The 24,446-nt window shown below is 46.5% G+C and overlaps 2 long non-coding RNA genes across 3 annotated transcripts in view; one reads left to right on the plus strand and one right to left on the minus strand.

Annotated features, from left to right (window-relative positions):
• LOC141090221 (uncharacterized) overlaps window positions 1-24,446 on the minus strand; it is a 117,925-nt gene that overhangs the window by 43,924 nt on the left and 49,555 nt on the right. The gene's annotated exons all lie outside the window — the stretch shown is intronic.
• Window positions 1-24,446, plus strand: part of LOC141090203 (uncharacterized) — an 88,736-nt gene that overhangs the window by 693 nt on the left and 63,597 nt on the right. The gene's annotated exons all lie outside the window — the stretch shown is intronic.

A 24,446-nucleotide genomic window follows, 5' to 3' on the forward strand; every position in this document is an offset into this window, starting at 1 on the left:
CTGGCCACTAAACCAGCAGCAAGACTACAAATCCCAGCATTCCGTGCCCATACGTTGTCTTCCTGCTTTTGGTAAAGTTTTTTACATAGGTTGATCGTTATGATGACAACATAGAGATGCATGCCGGTATATGTAGTTTGTCTACGTTTGACATAACCGCGGCCCGTGGACCAACAGAGGGAAATGTCTTCCTCAGCCTGGCAATGACTAATGTCACTGAGTCACGTCCTCTCAGTGTGAGGAAGCAGGAAACATCTCAGTGCATGACAGGACTGGTAGTTTTCTCACGTTATGAATACACCTACAGCAGCCCATGCTGAGTCCACAGTGTGAGGTGAGGGCAAAACTGAGAGCGGGAGAGCTGCGGCCTGAGGTGTTATATTCCAGGAAGGGGTGTGTATATGTATGTGAGAATGTATATGTATATATGTATGTGTGTGTATATACAGTTGTGGCCAAAAGTATTGACACCCCTGCAATTCTGTCAGATAATACTCAGTTTCTTCCTGAAAATGATTGCAAACACAAATTCTTTGGTATTATTATCTTCTTTTAATTTGTCTAAAATGAAAAACACAAAAAGAATTGTCCTAAAGCCAAATTGGATATAATTCCACACCAAACATAAAAAAGAGGGTGGACAAAAGTATTGGCACTGTTCGAAAAATCATTTGATGCTTCTCTAATTTGTGTAATTAACAGCACCTGTAACTTACCTGTGGCACCTAACAGGTGTTGGCAATTACTAAATCACACTTGCAGCCAGTTGACATGGATTAAAGTTGACTCTATCTCTGTCCTGTGTCCTTGTGTGTACCACATTGAGCATGGAGAAAAGAAAGAAGACCAAAGAACTGTCTGAGGACTTGAGAAATCAAATTGTGAGGAAGCATGAGCAATCTCAAGGCTACAAGTCCATCTCCAAAGACCAGAATGTTCCTGTGTCTACCGTGCACAGTGTCATCAAGAAGTTTAAAGCCCATGGCACTGTGGCTAACCTCACTAGATGTGGACGGAAAAGAAAAATTGACAAGAGATTTCAACGCAAGATTGTGCGGATGTTGGATAAAGAACCTCGACTAACATCCAAACAAGTTCAAGCTGCCCTGCAGTCCGAGGGTACAACAGTGTCAACCCGTACTATCCATCGGCATCTGAATGAAAAGGGACTGTATGGTAGGAGACCCAGGAAGACCCCTATTCTTACCCCGAGACATAAAAAAGCCAGGCTGGAGTTTGCCAAAACTTGCCTGAAAAAGCCTAAAATGTTTTGGAAGAGTGTTTTCTGGTCAGATGAGGCAAAAGTAGAGCTTTTTGGGCAAAGGCATCAACATAGAGTTTACAGGAGAAAAAAAAAAGAGGCATTCAAAGAAAACAACATGGTCCCTACAGTCAAACATGGCAGAAGTTCCCTGATGTTTTGGGGTTGCTTTGCTGCCTCTGGCACTGGACTGCTTGACCGTGTGCATGGCTGTATGAAGTCAGAAGACTACCAACAAATTTTGCAGCATAATGTAGGGCCCAGTGTGAGAAAGCTGGGTCTCCCTAAGAGGTCATGGGTCTTCCAGCAGGACAATAACCCAAAACACACTTCAAAAAGCACTAGAAAATGGTTTGAGAGAAAGCACTGGAGACTTCTAAGGTGGCCAGCAATGAGTCCAGACCTGAATCCCATAGAACACCTGTGGAGAGATCTAAAAATTGCAGTTTGGAGAAGGCACCCTTCAAATATCAGGGACCTGGAGCAGTTTGCCAAAGAAGAATGGTCTAAAATTCCAGCAGAGCATTGTAAGAAACTCATTAATGGTTACCGGAAGCGGTTAGTCGCAGTTATTTTGGCTAAAGGTTGTGCAGCCAAGTATTAGGCTGAAGGTGCCAATACTTTTGTCTGCCCCATTTTTGGAGTTTGTGTGAAATGATCAATGTTTTGTTTCATTCTCTTTTGTGTTTTTTCATTTAAGACAAATTAAATGAAGATAATAATACCAAAGAATTTGTGTTTGCAATCATTTTCAGGAAGAAACTGAGTATTATCTGACAGAATTGCAGGGGTGCCAATACTTTTGGCCACAACTGTATGTGTATGTATGTGTGTGTCTTACTGCGCCTGCGTGGGGAATAGCGGTGACGTGTATGTTTCACTTATGCAGCTGCAGTTACAGCCTTACGGCCACGAACTGCGCCTGGGCAAGTGACAGATATACGTCACCTGTTAATTTCACTGCACTTCCGATGTGATAGCATCGGGCCTATTTCTAGTTAAATGAATAATTTGCAAGTTCTATTGATCTCTTCCCATAAACATAATTATCAGTATGTTTAGTTTTTCCTATTCTATACCCACTGACCATATATTTCTTAGCATTTTTCAAGCTGACTGTTTTTTCTTTAAAGCTTACCTACCTGTTTAAAAATGGAAAACCACAGTCCTCTTTCACACATCAGGTTTTCGCCGTCAGGCGCGATCCGGCGCTTTTGACAGAAACCGGATCCGGCGAAATGCAATGCCGGATCCGGTTTCCCCCCATTGACTTGCATTAGAGCCGGATCAAGCTGGATGGCCATGCGTTTCATCCGATTTTCGCCGGATCCGGCAATGTGACGCGATCCGGCGTCTGGAAAAAAACGGCTACTTTAACGTTTTTTTGTCTCCGGCGAAAAAGCCGGACACGCCGGATCCGGCGTGTCCGGCTTTTTCATACAATGAAAGCCTATGAGCGCCGCAATGCGCCTGATCCGGCGACAGCCGGATCCGGTAGCCGGATCCGTTTTTTTTGGTCTGAGCATGCTCAGTAGCTCTGCCCACAAGACATATATAAAAGCAAGACAGTGGGACCCTCAGCCACACCCAACATGCCACCCAAGCCAAGAACCAGGAGCAGGAGAAGGCAGCAGACATCTGCAGCACCATCAGCAGCACCACCACCCCAAATGGAGCAGCAAAGGGAACATGCTGAGGAACGGGAGGGGAGTCCAGCAGCAGATGAGAGACGGTAATTATCAAATCCCCCATTCCTCCAAACTAGGGCTATTGAATATCAAGATATTCATTGGCCCTTTGTTTCTCTTTATTCAACAGCCGCCCAATAGATGCAGCAGCAGCAGCAATGGCAGCAGCTGGAACACCACCCACAGGCATGGAGTGTGGCCACCAGGAAGACAGCACATCATCTTCTGGGAGCCCTCCCTCGCATCGTCAGCGTTTGACGGTAAGTTTTTATTTCCAAAATCCATCATCTCTGTAATATATGTCTATTCATTGCCTTTTATTTCAAAACAGGATTCACAAGATGAAGAGGAGCTCTCAGAAGAAGAAGGAAGGGGTGGACAGACACTTGGAGTGGGCTCACAATTGGTAAGTTTTTTTGCATCAAACGCAGAAACACAACATCACACTACACACAACACATAGAAAACAATGTTCTGCAGACCACACACAGCAAACAAATGCCTACATCCAAAGACATAACATTTTTTGTTTTCTTCTCTAGTCTTCCCAATCTGGTGCTCGGCCAAAAGGTCCTCGCAGTGCCTCCCAGGGTCGTCGGCGACAGCAACGCGGCGGTCACCAGCGTGTAAGTATAAATATTTTTGCTTTGTTTTTTTGCACTTTTTATTTCATTTCTTTTGTGGAGGATAATTATGTTATTTTTGTCTTTTTCTTTAACAGCCTTCACAGCGTGCTCCCGACTCTGACGGTGAGGATGGAGGACTCGATGTGGACCACCTCATCGATCTCGTCAGAGAAAGGGAGCCGCTCTGGAATATGGCTGACCTCCGCCATGCTGACCTTATCGTTACCCGACGACTCTGGGAGGAAATCTGTTCGCTCCTTGTGGACCGCTGGGAGGACCTCGAAGCTCGGGCCCAGATTAAAGAGCGTAAGTATATACAGTACCGGTTGCTTGATTTAAACCAGTGTTTCCCGAACTCCAGTCCTCGTGGTCCCCACGGATCATGTGTTCAGGATTTCTATTTACTTTGGAAATCCTGAAAACATGACCCCTGGGGACCATGAGGACTGGAGTTTGGGAAACACTGATGTTGTATACTAACCACTTTGTCCTTTCTCGTTTCAGGGGAGAGAATTGTGAAGCCGTGGCGGTCTGTGAGGGATCGTTTCAAGAAGGAGTTCAATAAAGAGATGCGGGCTCCGAGTGGATCTGGAGGACGCAGGAGCAAGTACAAGTACGCACGAGCCCTGTCGTTCCTCCGGGAAACAATGCTCACCAGAAGGTAAATATTACACACCACATGTGACAAAAAAATGTTTAGATGTAACTTTTTTTTTTCAGCCAGGGCCATACCATGTCACTATTTTAATTGTTTTTTTTTCTCTTTATTCCACAGCACGGTGAGCAGCACTCGGGAGCCTGCACAATTGGACCCTTCTGAGGCGATCCCTGAGGAGACTGGCACCGAGGGACACTTCGACCGCCCCGGTACATCTGCACCTTCCCAGCCTTCCCACACATTCGACCCATCTGTCCCATCCACCAGCACAGGAGCATCGTGGCCGCCTACATTACATGAAGCTGCTGGTGAGGAGATCGCTTTCCCTTTACCCCACCCTTCTGCCCCTGCCACCTCTAGTACACCTGCGGGTACTGGGCGGCAGCGGCAGAGGGGTCAGGAAAAGAGTTATGCGCCAGAGTTCTTGCATCTGAATGCATCTTTCCAGAACTGTCTAAAAGTCTTGTCAGAGCAAATCTCCGCAGGCTTTCAGCAGATCAACTCCAGCATTCTGGAGGTGAAGACACTTCTGCAAACCATGCATTCAGAAGCAAGATCTTCGCCAAACCACACCTTTTTCAGGTCTGTTGTGGAGCGCATGGCAACACTATCTCCTACCCAGCAGATGCATGTAATGCATTCGTGCCACGGTGCTCTACAGCAGGTTACCTCCCAACCTCCACCTCCCACCACTGTAGTTCCTCCACCTGCACCCCCTCCAGCCACTTTCCATCCTCCCCCTCCTATTACATACCAGCAACCTCCCCAGTACCAGACATCTCCCCACTTCCAGCAACCTTCCCCGTACCAAACTCCTTCCCCGTACCAAACTCCTTCCCCGTACCAAACTCCTTCCCCGTACCACTTTCCATCAACATCATCTGCTCCTACAGTCCCTGCCCAACCCTCCACTCCACCGCCCACCACCTCTTCTGCCTCCCACATGTCCACCCATTCTGTAGCTTTTTCCACACCATCACCTCTAACTGTTCCTTCCCCACCACGATCCCAGTCCTCTCTCCACACTCCCATTGTCGAAGTGTCCCGCAGCCCCTCCAGCAGTATTTCCACCCCACACTACACCGAGTTATAATGTTTTTTTGTAATAAAAATGCCCATTTGGTTGGTTTTAAACCTTTATTAAAAAAGTTTTTAACTTTAAAAACAGTTTACACAAAAAAAAATATTTTAAATAAAAGTTAAATTATTGTTTACACTGGTTGTCTGTCATTTCTTTCTGCGGCAAAATATGTTTAAAAAAAAAAAGGTTAAATACAGGGTATTTAAAAGGTAAAAAGGTATTCAAAACCAGGTATATAACTGTGGGTAAATTTTAGCTTTTTGCCACAGTTGTGTTCCTGGTTGTGTTTGAAGCAAAGTATTTCACCTGAAAAGTTGTGTTTATTGTTGGTGATTTCCTAACAATGTACACAACTTTTGTTAAAAGGTGAAATACTTTGCATAAAACACAACCAGGTACACACCTGAGGCCTAAAGCTAAAAATAGAGACCATGACAAGATAGCCAACTTTGGTTGGCAAAGGTATATACTGTTGGTACAGAAGGTACACAAGTTTGGTTAGGGCACAAATCTTTCACACTCTGTCATCCTGCCAGTGTACTCTGCCTTGAGGTGACATAAAGTATAGTGCAAAATTGTCCCTCATTACTGAAACCGTCACAGAACTTCTAGTGGTAATGTCATGGTAATCTTGCAAGGTGGTTTCTTCAGAGGTGTCCTCAATGGAAATGGGTTCCTTGCAGATAACAAAATTGTGGAGTACCACGCACGCTTTGATCACCTCGTCCACAGTTTCTGTCTTGAGGTTGATCGCAGTCAATAGGACCCGCCATTTGGCTGTCAGAATACCAAAGGTACATTCAACCATTCTTCTTGCTCTTGTGAGGCGGTAATTAAAAATGCGTTTTGGTCTTGTCAATCCTCTGCTAGAGTACGGTTTCAAAAGGTGTTCTGACAGCTGGAAGGCTTCATCCCCTACACAGACAAATGGCATAGGTGGACCAGATGTTTGCGGCAGCGGTCTAGGTGGTGGGAACTGGAAGGTGTTTCCATACAGTTTACGCCCCATGGCAGACAGTTTGAAAACTTGAGAGTCATTGGAGCGGCCATATGCCCCAATATCAACCGCAATAAATTTGTATTCCGCGTCAGCGATGGCCATGAGGACAATTGAAAAATATTTCTTGTAATTGAAATATTCCGATCCCGATCCAGCTGGCTTTACAATGCGGATATGTTTCCCGTCCACAGCGCCCAAGCAGTTGGGAAACTGACATATCTGTTGAAACTTGTCAGCTATTTCAATCCACCTCTCTGTTGTGGGCTCTGGTAAAAACTCTTCAGCTAAGGAGTCCCACAGTGCACGGCATGTGTACTTCACAATTCCAGATATGGTGGAAATCCCGAGTCTGTACTGGAAATGCAGTGACAAAAGGGATTCTCCAGTTGCAAGAAATCTGTGGGGAATTAAAAAACAATAAATTAGTTTTAAATCACAGCATTACATACCAAAACTGAGCTATAACACTTGGAGATACAAACTACCACCAACAAGATTGCAGTGAAAGTGTGCTCTGATGCGATCACATCCAATAAATGTGGCTTACCTTAAAGTCACCATCAGACGCTCTGCGGGTGAAACAGAGAAGCGGCAATAGGTGTCCGCTTTTCTTATGAGGTGTGCAATGCGCTCCACCAAGTAATCAAAATTCTCCATTTTCATCAGAACATATCCAAAAAATTTATCCGGGTTTCGTCGAAGGTCCATGCAGAGTGTAGAATAGACCCCACGCGTCATTCTCTTGGCTGTGATGGGGTGGATCCACAAACGTCGTCTACGATGCCTGATGCGCTGCTGTCTCGCTCTCTCCTTCTCCAGAACAATCACCCTCAAACGATTCGCCTCCGCTATAAAATCCGCCAAATTCTTCAAAATATTTCCAATGACAACATCCATCTTCGCCAGTAACTTGCTCTTCTCTCCAACCTGCACTTTCTCCTCTACAACCTGTCAAAGAAGGGCTGTAGGAACATGCTATATATAGTTTTCCAGTAGCCAATCCCGTTCGGAAGGCCACAAGGGTCAATTTTAAAAACCGGATCCGGCGTAATCCGTCGAAAAACGGATAGAAAAACGGATGAACCGGATGAGACGGATCCGGTTTTGTCTGTCAAGAACAAGACGGATCCGGCAGAAAACCGGATCCGGCACATCAGGTTTACAAAACATTTGCCGGATCTGGCATTCCGGCACGACGCCGGATCGCGCCTGACGCCGAAAACCTGATGTGTGAAAGTAGCCTAAGTGACATTAGTGAATTAAAAACATGCTGAGATGCATTACAACATACAAAAGCATAAATACAACTTACTGCACAAGCAGAAAAATGGTTACATAGAGAGATAAATTACAATGCATATTCATATATCGAAGACTACTGTTATTTTCATATATCGAAAACTACTATTTTTTTCTTTTTCTTATGGAAAACATCTACAATCATATGTATCCAGAGACCAAACTGTCTCACTATTATTGTACTGAACCATTAATATACTCACAAGAAGAAAAAAAAAATATATTTTTCAAAAAAATTCTCTCAAAAAAACTTTTTTCAAAAAAATCCTTTTCTCTATCCTAAAATGAAAAATGTGAATTGTGTGCAACTTAATATCTGTTTTTTTTAGGATTCTCATAAACTACTATGTACCTGCATAGCAGTATCTTATTATGGATAAACACAATAATGGACTATCACATGGTAACAGCGGTGCCGTCCGCTTTTTATCTTGAGTTTTGTGATATATATACATAGAGTGCTATGCCCAATGAGCAGTGTAGAGGCTCTTGAAAAAATGGAGGTGTATGCGGAAAAAGGAGAAAGTGCAAGTGCACCTAAGGGGCCACGTGATCGCTCGCAGGAAGTTCTGCTGGCGCCGGAACCCACGAAATGCAGCAAGGGTATGCAGGAAGGTGAGTAGGATGTCTTCTGGAAGCCAGCGGCTGCGGGTGTCACTGTGCACGCTATAAGGGCAGTTTCACATGTCCAGATAATTCCGGTACCGGAAAAACCGGTACCGGAGCTATCCGTGTCCGTTTGTCCGTGTGCATACGGAGGTCATCCGTGTGGCATCCGTGTGCTATCCGTATGTCCGTGTGCACCATCCGTGTGCTGTCCGTGTGCTGTCCGTGTCCGTGTTTTTGAAAAATTATTTTTAATGTTAACCCTTTGACTTTTAAAAACGCACACGGACAGCACACGGACAGCATCCGTGTGCGATACGTGTTTACACGGACCCATTGACTTGTATGGGTCCGTGTGATCCGTGCTGTTGCACAAAAACAGACATGTCAGCGTGTTTTGCACATGGACACACGGTCCGTGAAAACACGCTGACATCTGCATAGACACATTCATGAGAATGTGTCTACGTGTGACAGTGTCTCCGGTACGTGAGAAAACCGTCACTACACGTATCTGAGACACTGACGTGTGAAACTGCCCTAAGAGATATTAAAATTCATTTCTCTTTAGCAGCGGGCACGATTACAGCTGCAGCCGCCGGCTCCTGCCACCTGTGACCCGCTGCTCCTCCGGTCCCCTTTCCCCGCCGGTCCTCTAGGACAATTGACTCGTGTATAAGCCGAGAGGGGCGTTTTCAGCACAAAAAATGTGCTGAAAAACTCGGGTTATACACAAGTATACTGTATACCACTTACTTCATAAGCAATTATATAGATTGATCTGTATAGTTGGATATATATCTACTGTTGCATCCAGTATCTGTCGTCTTCAATCCAAACAAAGCATAAACGGGAATTAGATGTTAAATTATTACACAGCTAAAACAATAAATCAGTGCTGATGGCAAAGTAAACTCTATGTGCATGTCCAATACTTATTGTCTTATTGCTGTTTACTTCTATTGTCCCAAAGGTGACGATTGTGAATCTCCTTCCCAGAAATGCCTCCATCTGTTGTAATTTGCTCTTGTTAGGTATTATTTGGGCATCACTGAGGTAGGACACCTCCTTGATGTTGGTGCCATACCTGCCAAATGGATGACAGCTGGCTGCATTAACACATAAGGCAGGGTGATTGGCATGGCCCAATGTTTTCATTAAATCATTAAGGCTGGTACTAGAAAACTAGAACCAGCTGTTCATCAAGTGTAATGCCATGTGGCAAGAATGCAGACAGACATTAACCCTTGCTGTAATTGTGTTGCCTACTATACAACTGAGCTCTGAAACAGCGGGAGCATTGCATTACGAAATAATCCAGCTCCTATAAAACATAATGAAGCCCTATATCCCTGGGATATTGTGCATTATTCCCTTCTCTCGGCAGAATCATTACTATATTTTTATGCACTGCTGACGAAAAGCATTATAAATTTACAGGGGTCAAGAATTTTGATGTTTTCTTTCCTTCTGTAATGCTATTCCTTGCAGATTTAGAACTAGTCAATCTGTCAACACTTAACTGGCCTGGCATGCAGATGTACAGAATTTCTGTATAACTCTCCTCAAGGAAAAAAAAAAGAGAGAGAAAAAAACATATGATTAAATTAAAGTTTGCAGTACAGTCCTTTAAGTTGAAAGACACAATATACAAGATGAAATCAGCAGTACATGGCCAGGGGGTATCCTGCTCTACAAAATCCATTACCCACTGCTTTTCATATCTAGGCAAGCAGAGAACGGAGACATTTGCTTCATACTCTGAATAATAACACAAATATTTAACTCTCCTGTGATATTGCCTGTGATCTCCTTCTCAGAGCTCCCTCTCATTTCATGTCTAACTATACAAGGGTATTTATGACAATCTTTGTCTGTTGCGTGCACTTTGGAACTTTATTTAGTCTGTTACGTAATGCAGACATGTTGTTATGGAGCAGCGAGGTAAAATGCAGAAAGTGAGCTTATGTCGCACTAATAAGGTTCACTGCAGAACACAAGGTCATTCATTCTAAGTAGAGTTGAGCGAAACAGGTCGAAAAAATTCAAAAGTCGCCGACTTTCTCCAAAGTCGGGTTTCATGAAACGAAACACGACCTTAGCGTGAGGTCGGCCACGAAGTCGGCGACCATCGCGCCAAAGTCGCGTTTCAAAAGATGCTTTTGCGCCCTTTTTCAGCCAATCAGGAAGAACGGACACTGTGGGCAACGTGATGACATAGGCAGCGGTTACCACCATGTTTGTGAAGGGCATGCAAGTGATTGGCTTATTTTGTGTGGCGTCACAGGGGGTATAAAAGGGCGTGCACGCCGACCTCCATGTTACTTATGCTGATCTCAGAATAGGGAGAGCTGCTGCTGCTGATTCTGTAGGGAGAGCGTTAGGCAGGGAAGACGATACCAAAAACTACTTCTGCTGCTAGCGATTTTGCCTGTACAACACACCAGTTACTGTGCAGTGCAAGGGGAGGCTATATTTCGGTGCATCAGCTCTGTTGGTTATTAGGCTGCCTTTTAAGGCTCCCTGATAGCTGCATTGCTGTTTTCACACTGCTGAGCAAACTGCTTTTTTCAAAGCAATCAAAATTTTATTGTTTTGTCCTGGTGAGTTACTGAGCATTCACTTTTTCACACACCGTACAGCGGTGTACGCTCCTCACACAGTACCGTGTACCGGCTGTTATCGCGGCCAAATTGAAGCTATCTACATGTGTGACTCTGTAAGGAAAAGTCGAGGAGTTTATCCGTTCTTACAGACCTACACCTTATAGTTTTGTCCATTTTTCAAACAGTTTAGTATATTTGCATTCAAAACTAGAGAGAGACAGCGTGTGTCAGTCCGTATACAAAAACACGGAGCTTGACAATTTTACATACACCGTACAGCGGTGTACGTGCACGCTCCTCTCTCAGTACCGTGTAACGGCTGTTATCACGGCCAAATTGAAGCTATCTACGTGTGTGACTCTGTAAGGAAATGTCGAGGAGTTTGTCCGTTCTTACAGACCTACACTCTAGGGAGATTCCAATTCTGCCCAATTCTATATACACCTTGTAGTTAGTCATACACTAGCTAATTTCTGCCTGTCACATTGCGGTGTAATCTACACTGGGCCTGAGACAATAGTTCAGCGTCCTCCAATCTACATTGAGATTCAAATTCTCACCAATACTCTATACAGCTTCTGCCTTCTCATACACCTGCCAATTTCTGCCTGTCACATAGCGGTGTAATCTATACTGGGCCTGAGACAATAGCTCAGCGTCCTCCAATCTACATTGAGATTAAAATTCTCACCAATACTCTATACAGCTTCTGCCTTCTCATACACCAGCAAATTTCTGCCTGTTACATAGCGGTGTAATCTATACTGGGCCTGAGACAATAGTTCAGCGTCCTCCAATCTACATTGACATTCAAATTCTCACCAATACTCTATACAGCTTTTGCCTTCTCATACACCAGCCAATTTCTGCCTGTCACATAGCGGTGTAATCTATACTGGGCCTGAGACAATAGTTCCGCGTCCTCCAATCTACAGTGAGATTCAAATTCTCACCAATACTCTATAGACCCTTTACCTTGTTTTACAGTACCATATAGCTGTTGTTATTTTGGGTACCTTTTACAAAAAAATGAAGAAGTATGGTGGAAGAGGCCGTGGAAGTGGGCGGGGGTTGCCAGCTGGTCCTGATGGTGGTGTTGGTGCTTCTGCTGGTTGTGGCAAAAGCACAATAGTACCTAAGGCAGGAGGTGGTGAGCCAGCATCATTGTCTGGCTCCACAAGGCCTCGTAGGCTCCCTTTTCTGGGAGTAGGTAAACTGCTTTTAAAGCCGGAGCTTCAGGAACAAGTTTTGGCTTACATTGCTGACACAGCTTCCAGCTCTATCGCCTCCTCTTCTGAAGTTTCAAAAAATAAAAGCACTGCGTCATCAATGGAGGCTCCTGGTCAGGAGCAACACCTTTCCTTGTGTCCTTCACCCCTACCAAAAGTGAAGGATGCGGCAGGCCACACTACAGATTACTCCATGGAGCTCTTTTCTCATACCATGCCTGGGTTATCAAGTCTAATCGTGAATTCCCCAGTCCAAGATGAATCTGACATGGAGTGCACTGATGCACAGCCACTGCTAGATTTATCTGCTGGTACATTCACTCAGAGCACTACATTGTCCTCTCAGTGTACTGAGCCAGAATCTGACCCAGATGAAACTCAGGTACCCCTTCCCGCATGCTATACCACCATACACTGTGACACAGAGGAAGGTGCACATGACATTGAAGAGGAGGTGATGGATGACCCAGTTGTTGACCCAGATTGGCATCCATTGGGGGAAGAGGGTGCCGCTGCCAATAGCTCAGAAGAGGAGGAGGAGCATCCGCAGCAGGCATCGACATCGCAACAGCTGTTATCTGGCAAGCCCGGAGCAGTCCAAAAACGGGTTACAAAAAGCAAAAGAGTTGCAGGACAGCTTGGCCAGACAGTCAAAATAGCACAGCGTGCAAGGCCTCAAAATGTCTTCCATAGGAGGAAGAGTGCAGTGTGGCACTTTTTTGAACAAAATCCTAATGATCAGGCAAAGGTTATCTGTAAGAAGTGCGCAAAGACCTTTAGCCGAGGGAAAAATCTGAGAAATTTGAATACCAGTAGCATGCTTAGACATTTAACCAACATGCACTTGCAAGCGTGGACGAACTACCAAACCTCACGTACCACATGTGCAACTGCTCCCAAAAAAGGTAATCAGCAGCGCTACATTGTTTCCCCCACTGTAAGCCCACCGATTAGCACACTACCAGCAGCAAATGTTGAGGTGTCGTCGCAAGGCCAAAGCAGTCAGGGAATCACAATGTTATATCAACGAAAGACTGAATCTAGGCCGTCAGAAAGAACACCAACTCCATCACCATCATCAACCCTCTCTCAGTCCGCCATGTCCACCGCTAGTTCCACCATATGCAGCTCTCAAGTCCAGCTCACCTTACCAGAGACTGAGTAGGACAAGAAAGTACTCATCCTCTCATCCACGTACACTGGGTTTGAACGCCCACATTGCCAAACTAATCTCGTTAGAGATGATGCCCTACCGGTTGGTTGAAAGTGCAGCTTTCCGCGAACTCATGGCCTACGCAGTACCACGCTATGACCTACCCAGTCACCACTTCTTTTCTCGCAAAGCCATCCCAGCCCTCCACCTTCATGTGAAAGACCGCATTGTCAGAGCACTCAAGCAATCAGTGAGTGGAAAGGTGCACCTCACAACTGATGCATGGTCCAGTAGGCATAGCCAGGGACGTTACGTGTCCATCACTGCGCACTGGGTTATTGTGGTGGATGCAGGGTCAACAGGGGACAGCGGTGGTGGGACAGTGCTGCCTAGCCCACGGTATAGGAAACAGTTGGCTGTAGGCGTTTGACCCTCCTCCTCCAGAAGCGAAAGCTCATCCACAGAGTGCAGTCGCACGAGCACTCCATCCGCAGCTGCCAGTGTTGCACACGAGGTGTCCCCCTATCAATCAGCTAGTGGAAAACGTCAGCAGGCTGTGTTGCAGATGAAGTGTTTGGGAGACAGACACACCGCGGAGGTACTGGCCGACTACTTTCAGCGACAAACTGAGTCATGGCTGGGCAGTCTACATCTTGAGGCAGGCAAGGTAGTTAGTGATAACGGCCGGAATTTTGTGGCAGTCATAGCCCTTTCAAAACTCAGACACATACCTTGCTTGGCTCACACCTTGAACCTGGTGGTGCAGTGCTTCCTCAATAATTATCCGGAGTTAACTGGCCTGCTCCATAAGGTTCGAAGACTGTGCTCGCACATCCACCGGTCGCCGGTACACTCCAGTCGTATGCAGAAGCTGCAGCGATTGCTCCACCTTCCCAAGCACCGCCTAATTATCGATGTTGCAACAAGGTGGAACTCCATCCTGCACATGGTTGAGCGGCTGTGCAAACAGAAGCAAGCCGTAATGCATTTGTGGGAGGATACACGGGCAGGCACTTTGAGGGCAGACATGGAGTTGACAGGTGTGCAGTGGTCGAAGCTGAAAGACCTCTGTAAAGTCCTTCAGTGTTTTGAGGAATGCACACGGCTGGTAAGCGCAGACGATGCCATCATAAGTATGAGCATCCCACTTATGCGTCTGCTCATGCAAACTTTGACGCACATTAAGGAGCAGGCGTCTGCAGCCAAGGTAGATGAGGAGGAAGAGGAGGAGGGAATCATTGATGACAGTCAGCCATTGTCTGCTCCGGGAACTCTCCTGGACGAGGTGGAGGAAAAACAGGAAGAGGAGGAGGATGATGATGGGGATGATTATTTAGGGGAGAAGGATGCTTCTCGTGGGGCAAGAGAAAATGTGGACGTGGCAAGGTCTGGTACAGGGTTTGTGCGTGACTGGAGGGATGTGGATTTGCCAGAAAGTGCTCCTCCACCCAGCACTCGCAGTGCATCATTGACACCGGGAACATTGGCCCACATGTCAGATTATGCCTTGCAGATCCTTAAAAGGGACACCCGCATTGCCAAAATGATGAACGATGACGACTACTAGTTGGCCAGCATCCTGGATCCACACTATAAAGGCAAATTCCAAAACATAATGCCACAGGAGAACCTTGACCTAATATTGGCTAACAAACAAGCAACTCTGGTAAACCGGTTGGTTGAGGCATTCCCAGCACACAGCAGCGGTGATGGTTCTCACACGAGCAGTAGGGGCCGGGGGCAGCTTGGAAGAGATGTTCATGGTGCACACATCAGAAGTGGCATTGGAGACAGGGGTTTCATGACCATATTGTGGACTGATTTTTCAAGTCCCGCTCACAGGACTGGTAATACTGCATCGATTGAAAGTGACAGGAGACAGCAGTTGTCAACTATGGTTACAAACTACTTCTCGTCCCATATCGATGTTCTCCCACAGAGGTCATTCCCATTTGACTATTGGGCCGCTAAACTGGACACCTGGCCTGAATTGGCACAATGTGCCTTACAGGAGCTCGCTTGCCCAGCTGCAAGTGTGCTATCAGAAAGAGTCTTCAGTGCAGCTGGATCAATCCTGACAGAAAAAAGGACCCGTCTGTCAACCCAAAATGTGGATGATCTAACCTTCATTAAAATGAACCATGCATGGGTTTCCAAGGATTTTGTCCCACCTTCCCCTGATGACACCTAGGTTGCCAGAAAAATGACTTGCTTTGGTCCTCCTCTTCCTCGCACTTGCCCAATTTCGCCTTTTGCAGCAGCTGAATGTCCAACATCAACATATGCCATTTTATAAACCTCCCTAACTGGGCTGCCTCCCCCCCAAGGCCAGGGTCACCACCTAGCGCACCCAACCGTGCGAGTGCCATTGCTCTGGACAGGTGGGTGGGCCGACTCTTGGGCGCGGGCACTGGCACAGGGTCCCTCATAGTGCAATCAAGTGTCTCTTATGGTGGGGGTGCACACCTGCCGTCAGACACACCGCCGTACTATGAGGGGCCCAGTGCCAGTACCAACACCCATGAGTGTGCCCCCCTTGCTTGGGCAGGGCCACAGCATTTGCAATGTTTACCTCTCCCTGCTCCTCCGCTGTGTAGCCTGGGCTGTCAAATCCTTCACTGGGACTGCCACTACAAATTTGTTGAACTGATAGATGATGGTTAAGACGTAGCTATGCCCTGTCCCGCTGGCCGGGCTCTAGCTTCAGATGATCAATGGCTTCCATTTCTTATGGACCTCGACTCACAATGACATGCAGTGGTGGTTTATCATCAGCTTTCACAGTTTTCTTACTCACAGATGCGTGACATTCCGGCGCACATTTTTAAATGTGCCCTCTCATGCCAATCCCATAGAATCGCCTATGGCCTGTGGCTTCTGTCTTTTGCCCTCCAAAGTTACGTGACAGATCATGATAGGCAGTGAGCAACATGTTTACAGCTCTCCCTGTGACTAAAATTTGATGGAGATGAGTAACGCTGATGGGATCAACGGTACTGCGATACAGCAACACTTTCTTCACAAAGTTATGTTTTCACTGTCTCCACACACAAATTAATTGAGGGTCAGCATCGCCTCAGAGAATTGTGACGGCAGTTTTTCCCGTGATTGTTAATTCCTAGATTTCTGCAATCACTAGACTTTGTCAGCAATTGTATGCATCTCATTTCCTATGTTGGAGAGGCTGGACTGTCTTACTGAGACAGAAATATATATGAAGATTTAAAAATACCACCAAAAGTGTATATTGGTGTATGCTTCAAAAACATTTCCTTTTTTCTACTTTTTAGATTGTTGTCTAATCCATACTGAGAACACGGAGATTTTAAATGTTTAAACTATGCTATATATACCTGCTATCCAGTGATAATGTACCATTTCTCACCATTGTCCAATCACGTCTAATCCATACTGGGCCTGAGACCGTCTGAGCCTGCCTCCTGATCTACAGACATAGGTTTTTGATGTGTAAACTATGCTGTACATACCTGTAATCCGGTGATACGTTACCCTTTCTCACCTTTGTCCAATCACGTCTAATCCATACTGGGCCTGAGACCGTCTGAGCCTGCCTCCTGATTTATAGACATAGGTTCTTAATGTGTAAACTATGCTATACATACCTGTAATCCGGTGATACGTTACCCTTTCTCACCTTTGTCCAATCACGTCTAATCCATACTGGGCCTGAGACCGTCTGAGCCTGCCTCCTGATCTATAGACATAGGTTTTTAATGTGTAAACTATGCTACATATATACATGTTATCCGGTGAAACTGTACCCTTTATCAACTTTCTACAATGTTGTCGAATCCATACTGGGCCTGAGAACGGCTGCCGAGCTGTTAAGCAAGCTACAGCACCAGTGGTTTGGACACGTAATTTTTTCATTTTGTCAGGAATGCCAGTTAGGCCTAATTCCGTAATTGCAGTTGACCTGCACTTACTGGGAAATCATCGTTCGCGGGGAATAATTGGAATCCCAGATCCCCATCACTAACGGTGTTCAGCGGGTTATCAGCACCTGTAAGGAGACAAAAGCTGGTCCTTTCAGTGTAGCGCGCATGCAGCCCCGTACATGTAAGGGCATGATAGACCTGTTATTGCTAGATCTCGCGTGCCAGAGCCTCACGTATCCCTCTGGTAAGCTTGATGCGTACCGCGGGGGCATGCCGGAGTCTCGGTCGTTAACGGAATAAAGCTGAAAAATCGCTAGCACAACTACAAACGGACATACCACACCACACACAGAAACGACAAAGCTTGCAATCTGTCCATCTTTTCTGTAGCTTGTATGGTTGTGGTTTCCCGGGTGGAGTCCAATTAAGCCACAGGCTCCACTCCTGGTGGTGCCCTTTTGGACATTCCTTTAAGGTTCAGCTTTGCAATCATACAGCCCCTGGAAACCAAACACTTTGCCTTCATGGACGCAGTTTGCAGGTTCATGGAAATAACGCTGCCCCATTGGCAGTTACCATAATTTATTGGTGGGCAGTCCGACGGTATATGATCGTGTTCGATTTCAGAATTTTTTTTTTTTTTGGTTTGTATTTTACTTTTTTATTCCAGTCTTTCTTGACTTCATAAGGGCATGACAAGCCTATATCTGTGTCTCCTCCACCTCCTCCTTTTACTCCTCCACCTCTTTTCTAAATGTAGATGCCCTTTTTCCATATGTTATTTTTGTCTTCTGAGCATTTTGTCTGCTTTGGGACACCTTTAAAGGTGTTTTGTAATTGTTTTCTATGTGTGTGTACGTGTTTGTGTTTGCCTGCCATTGTTTTGAATGGGGTTCGACGGTGTTCTTCGAACGTTCGACGAACATTCGACGAACTTCCCTCCTGTGCAACGTACCAAAACACTAGCGGGGTGGCTCAACACTACTCCTGATATATCGAAGTACATTGTTAATGTTTAAACTATGCTATTTATACCTGGTATCTGGTGATACTGTACCCTTTCTGCCAGGAAGTCCTCCTCCAACCAACACTCTAAGTGTATCATTGACACCTGGAACATTGTCCCACATGTGTGATTATTTCTTGCGGATCTTCTTGTTATATTGTGGTGTGATCCATCCTCAGCGTGTGAGTGTCTATGGGTTACTCCTGCAATTTAGATGTACATTTAAAAATTACCCCAACACTGTATACAGCTCTACGCTTGTGATACATTACCCATTTACTGCTTGTTATATTCTGGTCTAATCCAAACTGACCAAGTGATTGTTATTTTCTGACTGTGGAAATAAATACTGAAATTGACAACAATGACACCTACACTGTGTACAGCTGTACTCTTGAGATCCATTACCGTTTTACGGCTTTTTAGATAATCCAATACTGAGCCTGAGAGAGTCTGTGGGTGCCTCCTCAAATATCTACGGAGATATAGAATGTTTAAACTATACTATATATACCTGCTATCTGATGATACTGTACACTTTGTCTAATATTTATATTCTTGTCTAATCCATACTGAGCCTGTGAGCGTCTCTGTGTGACTGATGGAATATATAGGGAGATTGACAATTATCCTTTGACTGAATAGAGCTGTACGCTTCTGATACAGTGCCATTTATCTGATGTTATTTTGGGTCTATTTTCTGCAAAATTTTGAAGTTTGGTGGAAGAGACCGCGGACGTGGGCGTGGGGGGGCCAGCTGGTGCTGATGGTGGTGGTGTATCTGCTGGTAGTGGCAAAAGCACAATAGCAGCTAAGGCAGGAGGTGTTGAGCCTGCGTCATGGTCTGGCTCCGGAATGCCTGGAAGGCTACCTTTTCTGGGAGTAGGTTAACTGCTTTTAAAGGCGTAGCATGAGGAACTGGTTTTGGCTTACATTGCCGAAACAGACTACAGCAAATATGCCCTCCTCTTCTGAAGATTCAAAAAATGCAAGCACTGAGTCATCAAGTGCTGGCTCCTGGTCAGGAAGAACCCCTTTCCTTGTGTCCTTCACCCCCACCAAAAGTGAATGATGCAGCAGGCCACACTTCACATTAGTCCATGTAGCTCTTTCTATCATACCATGCCTGGGTTATCAATTCAAATCGTGAATTCCCAAGTCCAAGATGAATCAGACATGGAGTGTGGGTGGCCAGCCAGGGCAGTGGGGTTAATTGGTACTGGGCCGGTGTCTCACAGGGATGTGTCACGGTGGTGGTGACCCGTTCCGTGGCCCTGGAAGTCCATGCAAAGGGGTGAATTACGTTTATAGGTGAATGATACATGACGCCACCTGTGGTTTCTGATTAGATTGACCAGCGCTGCAGTGTCGCTTCTCTGGGACAGATGTTGTGGTGCAGCTAAGATGTAGAAGCCCTGCACAGGTAGGGCCGTAGTCGCAGGGCAGATGAAAGAGTTGGTAGATGGTGTGCAGTGCAGGATGTAGCAGAGCTGTGCGCCAGGCACAGGAGAAAGATGACAGACACAGTCATGCAGTTCCTTTACCTGTACTTGGTAAGTGCCGTCCAGGACCCAGTGTACAGATGGAGAAGGAGTTGGTCAGCCTGGAAGCCAATTTGGAATTCTCTCTCTGCAGATAGGTAGTGTGTAGAGTTGAGCGAAACGGGTCGAAAAAATTCAAAAGTCGCCGACTTTTGGCAAAGTCGGGTTTCATGAAACGAAACCCGACCCTAGGATGAGGTCGGCCACGAGGTCGGCGACTTACGCGCCAAAGTCGCGTTTCAAAAGTTTGTTTTGCGCTCTTTTTCAGCCAATCAGGATCCACGGACACTGTGGGCAACGTGATGACATAGGCACGGGTCACCACCATCTTTCAGAAGGGCATGCAAGTGATTGGCTTGCTTTGGTGGGCGTCACAGGGGGTATAAAAGGGCGTGCACGCCGACCGCCATCTTACTTCTGCCGATCTTAGTATAGGGAGAGGTTGCTGCTGATTCTGTAGGGAGAGCGTTAGGCAGGGAAGAAGACAAAAAAACTGCTTCTGCTGCTAGCGATTTGGCCTGCACAACACACAAGTCACTGTGTGTGCAGTGCAAGGGGAGGCTATATTGTGGTGTATCAGTGGTGTTGGTTGTTGGGCTGCCTTCTAAGGCTTCCTGACACGCTGGCATTGCTGTTTACCCACTGCTCTGCAAGCTGCTTTTTTAAAAGCAATCCAATCTCCATTATCCTCTCGTCACTTTGGTCACAGGCAGCTGTGCCATCGAGCGTGTCACATAGCGCTCAGATATCAGTGGGCCGCACACAATCCACAAGTGTCCAGTGTCCAAAAGTGTACGCAGAGATTCAAAATCTCCATTATCCTCTCGTCACTTTGGTCACAGGCAGCTGTGCCATCGAGCGTGTCACATAGCGCTCAGATATCAGTGGGCCGCACACAATCCACAAGTGTCCACTGTCCAAAAGTGTACGCAGAGATTCAAAATCTCCATTATCCTCTCGTCACTTTGGTCACAGGCAGCTGTGCCATCGAGCGTGTCACATAGCGCTCAGATATCAGTGGGCCGCACACAATCCACAAGTGTCCAGTGTCCAAAAGTGTACGCAGAGATTCAAAATCTCCATTATCCTCTCGTCACTTTGGTCACAGGCAGCTGTGCCATCGAGCGTGTCACATAGCGCTCAGATATCAGTGGGCCGCACACAATCCACAAGTGTCCAGTGTCCAAAAGTGTACGCAGAGATTCAAAATCTCCATTATCCTCTCGTCACTTTGGTCACAGGCAGCTGTGCCATCGAGCGTGTCACATAGTGCTCAGATATCAGTGGGCCGCACACAATCCACAAGTGTCCAGTGTCCAAAAGTGTACGCAGAGATTCAAAATCTCCATTATCCTCTCGTCACTTTGGTCACAGGCAGCTGTGCCATCGAGCGTGTCACATAGCGCTCAGATATCAGTGGGCCGCACACAATCCACAAGTGTCCAGTGTCCAAAAGTGTACGCAGAGATTCAAAATCTCCATTATCCTCTCGTCACTTTGGTCACAGGCAGCTGTGCCATCGAGCGTGTCACATAGTGCTCAGATATCAGTGGGCCGCACACAATCCACAAGTGTCCAGTGTCCAAAAGTGTACGCAGAGATTCAAAATCTCCATTATCCTCTCGTCACTTTGGTCACAGGCAGCTGTGCCATCGAGCGTGTCACATAGCGCTCAGATATCAGTGGGCCGCACACAATCCACAAGTGTCCAGTGTCCAAAAGTGTACGCAGAGATTCAAAATCTCTATTATCCTCTCGTCACTTTGGTCACAGGCAGCTGTGCCATCGAGCGTGTCACATAGCGCTCAGATATCAGTGGGCCGCACACAATCCACAAGTGTCCACTGTCCACAAGTGTACGCAGAGATTCAAAATCTCCATTATCCTCTCGTCACTTTGGTCACAGGCAGCTGTGCCATCGAGCGTGTCACATAGCGCTCAGATATCAGTGGGCCGCACACAATCCACAAGTGTCCAGTGTCCAAAAGTGTACGCAGAGATTCAAAATCTCCATTATCCTCTCGTCACTTTGGTCACAGGCAGCTGTGCCATCGAGCGTGTCACATAGCGCTCAGATATCAGTGGGCCGCACACAATCCACAAGTGTCCACTGTCCACAAGTGTACGCAGAGATTCAAAATCTCCATTATCCTCTCGTCACTTTGGTCACAGGCAGCTGTGCCATCGAGCGTGTCACATAGCGCTCAGATATCAGTGGGCCGCACACAATCCACAAGTGTCCAGTGTCCAAAAGTGTACGCAGAGATTCAAAATCTCCATTATCCTCTCGTCACTTTGGTCACAGGCAGCTGTGCCATCGAGCGTGTCACATAGCGCTCAGATATCAGTGGGCCGCACACAATCCACAAGTGTCCACTGTCCACAAGTGTACGCAGAGATTCAAAATCTCCATTATCCTCTCGTCACTTTGGTCACAGGCAGCTGTGCCATCGAGCGTGTCACATAGCGCTCAGATATCAGTGGGCCGCACACAATCCACAAGTGTCCAGTGTCCAAAAGTGTACGCAGAGATTCAAAATCTCCATTATCCTCTCGTCACTTTGGTCACAGGCAGCTGTGCCATCGAGCGTGTTACATAGCGCTCAGATATCAGTGGGCCGCACACAATCCACAAGTGTCCACTGTACACAAGTGTACGCAGAGATTCAAAATCTCCATTATCCTCTCGTCACTTTGGTCACAGGCAGCTGTGCCATCGAGCATGTCACATAGCGCTCAGATATCAGTGGGCCGCACACAATCCACAAGTGTCCACTGTCCACAAGTGTACGCAGAGATTCAAAATCTCCATTATCCTCTCGTCACTTTGGTCACAGGCAGCTGTGCCATCGAGCGTGTCACATAGCGCTCAGATATCAGTGGGCCGCACACAATCCACAAGTGTCCAGTGTCCAAAAGTGTACGCAGAGATTCAAAATCTCCATTATCCTCTCGTCACTTTGGTCACAGGCAGCTGTGCCATCGAGCGTGTCACATAGCGCTCAGATATCAGTGGGCCGCACACAATCCACAAGTGTCCAGTGTCCAAAAGTGTACGCAGAGATTCAAAATCTCCATTATCCTCTCGTCACTTTGGTCACAGGCAGCTGTGCCATCGAGCGTGTCACATAGCGCTCAGATATCAGTGGGCCGCACACAATCCACAAGTGTCCACTGTCCAATAGTGTACGCAGAGATTCAAAATCTCCATTATCCTCTCGTCACTTTGGTCACAGGCAGCTGTGCCATCGAGCGTGTCACATAGCGCTCAGATATCAGTGGGCCGCACACAATCCACAAGTGTCCACTATCCAATAGTGTACGCAGAGATTCAAAATCTCCATTATCCTCTCGTCACTTTGGTCACAGGCAGCTGTGCCATCGAGCGTGTCACATAGCGCTCAGATATCAGTGGGCCGCACACAATCCACAAGTGTCCACTGTCCACAAGTGTGTGCAGAAATTCTAAAACTCCCCTGTCCTATAGACACCTTGTACCTTGTTTTACATTACTACTATATAGTTTGTTGGATTTTGTCTACATTTCTACCAAAAATGAGGAAGGCTGGTGGAAGAGGCCGTGGAATTGGGCGGGGGTTGGCAGCTGGTAATGATGGTGTTGGTGGTGGATCTGATGGTAGTGGCAAGAGCAAAATAGGACCAAATGCAGGAGGTGCTGACCCTGCGTCATCGTCTGTCTACATAAGGCCTCGAACGCTTAGTTTTCTAGGAGTTCGCAAACCGCTTTTAAAGGCAGAGCATCAGGAAAAAGTTTTGTCTTACATTGCTGACTCAGCCTCCAGCTCTATCGCCTCCTCTTCTTCAGTTGTAAAAAGTAAAAGCACTGAGTCGTCATTGGAGGCTCATGTTCATGAACCACACCTTTCCTTGTGTCCTTCACCCCAACCAAGATTGAAGGATGACGCAGGCCATACTACTGATTACTCCATGGAGCTGTTTTCACATACCATGCCTGGATTATCAAGTCAAATGGTGAATTACCCAGGCCAAGATGAATCTGACATGGAGTGCACTGATGCACAGCCGCTGATGGATGATTCTGCTGGTACATTCACTCAGAGCACTACATTGTCCTCGCAGTGTACAGAGCCAGATTTTGACCCTGATGAGACTCAGGTGCCCCTTCCCGCACACTATACCACCATACACGGTGACACAGAGAAAGGTGCACATGACATAGAAGAGGAGGTGATGGATGACCCAGTTGTTGACCCAGATTGGCATCCACTGGGGGAAGAGGGTGCTGCTTCCAATAGCTCAGATGAGGAGCATCCACAGCAGACATCGACATCGCAACAGCTGTTATCTGGCAGGCCCGGAGCACTCCAAAGACAGGTTCCAAACATCAAAAGAGTTGCTGGACAGCTTGTCCAGAGGGTCAAAAGATCACAGCGTGCTAGGCCGCAAAATGTCTGCCAAAGTAGGAAGAGTGCAGTGTGGCACTTTTTTGAACAAAATCCTCATGATCAGGCCAAGGTTATCTGTAAGAAGTGCGCAAAGACCTTTAGCCGAGGGAAAAATCTGAAAAATTTGAATACCAGTTGCATGCTTAGACATTTAACCAGCATGCACTTGCAAGCGTGGACACAACACCAAACCTCAAGTGCCACATGTGCAACTGATCACAACGAAGGTAGTCAGCAACGCTACATTGTTTCCCCCACTGTAAGCCCACCGGTTAGCACAGCAGCAAATGTTGAGGTGTCGTTGCAAGGCCACAGCAGTCAGGGAATCCCACTGTTATATCAGCGAAAGACTGATTCTAGGCCATC

The sequence above is a fragment of the Dendrobates tinctorius genome, unplaced genomic scaffold (genome assembly GCF_039654945.1).
Source record: "Dendrobates tinctorius isolate UK_male_01 unplaced genomic scaffold, ASM3965494v1 ptg000008l, whole genome shotgun sequence".
Taxonomy (NCBI): Eukaryota; Metazoa; Chordata; class Amphibia; order Anura; family Dendrobatidae; genus Dendrobates; species Dendrobates tinctorius.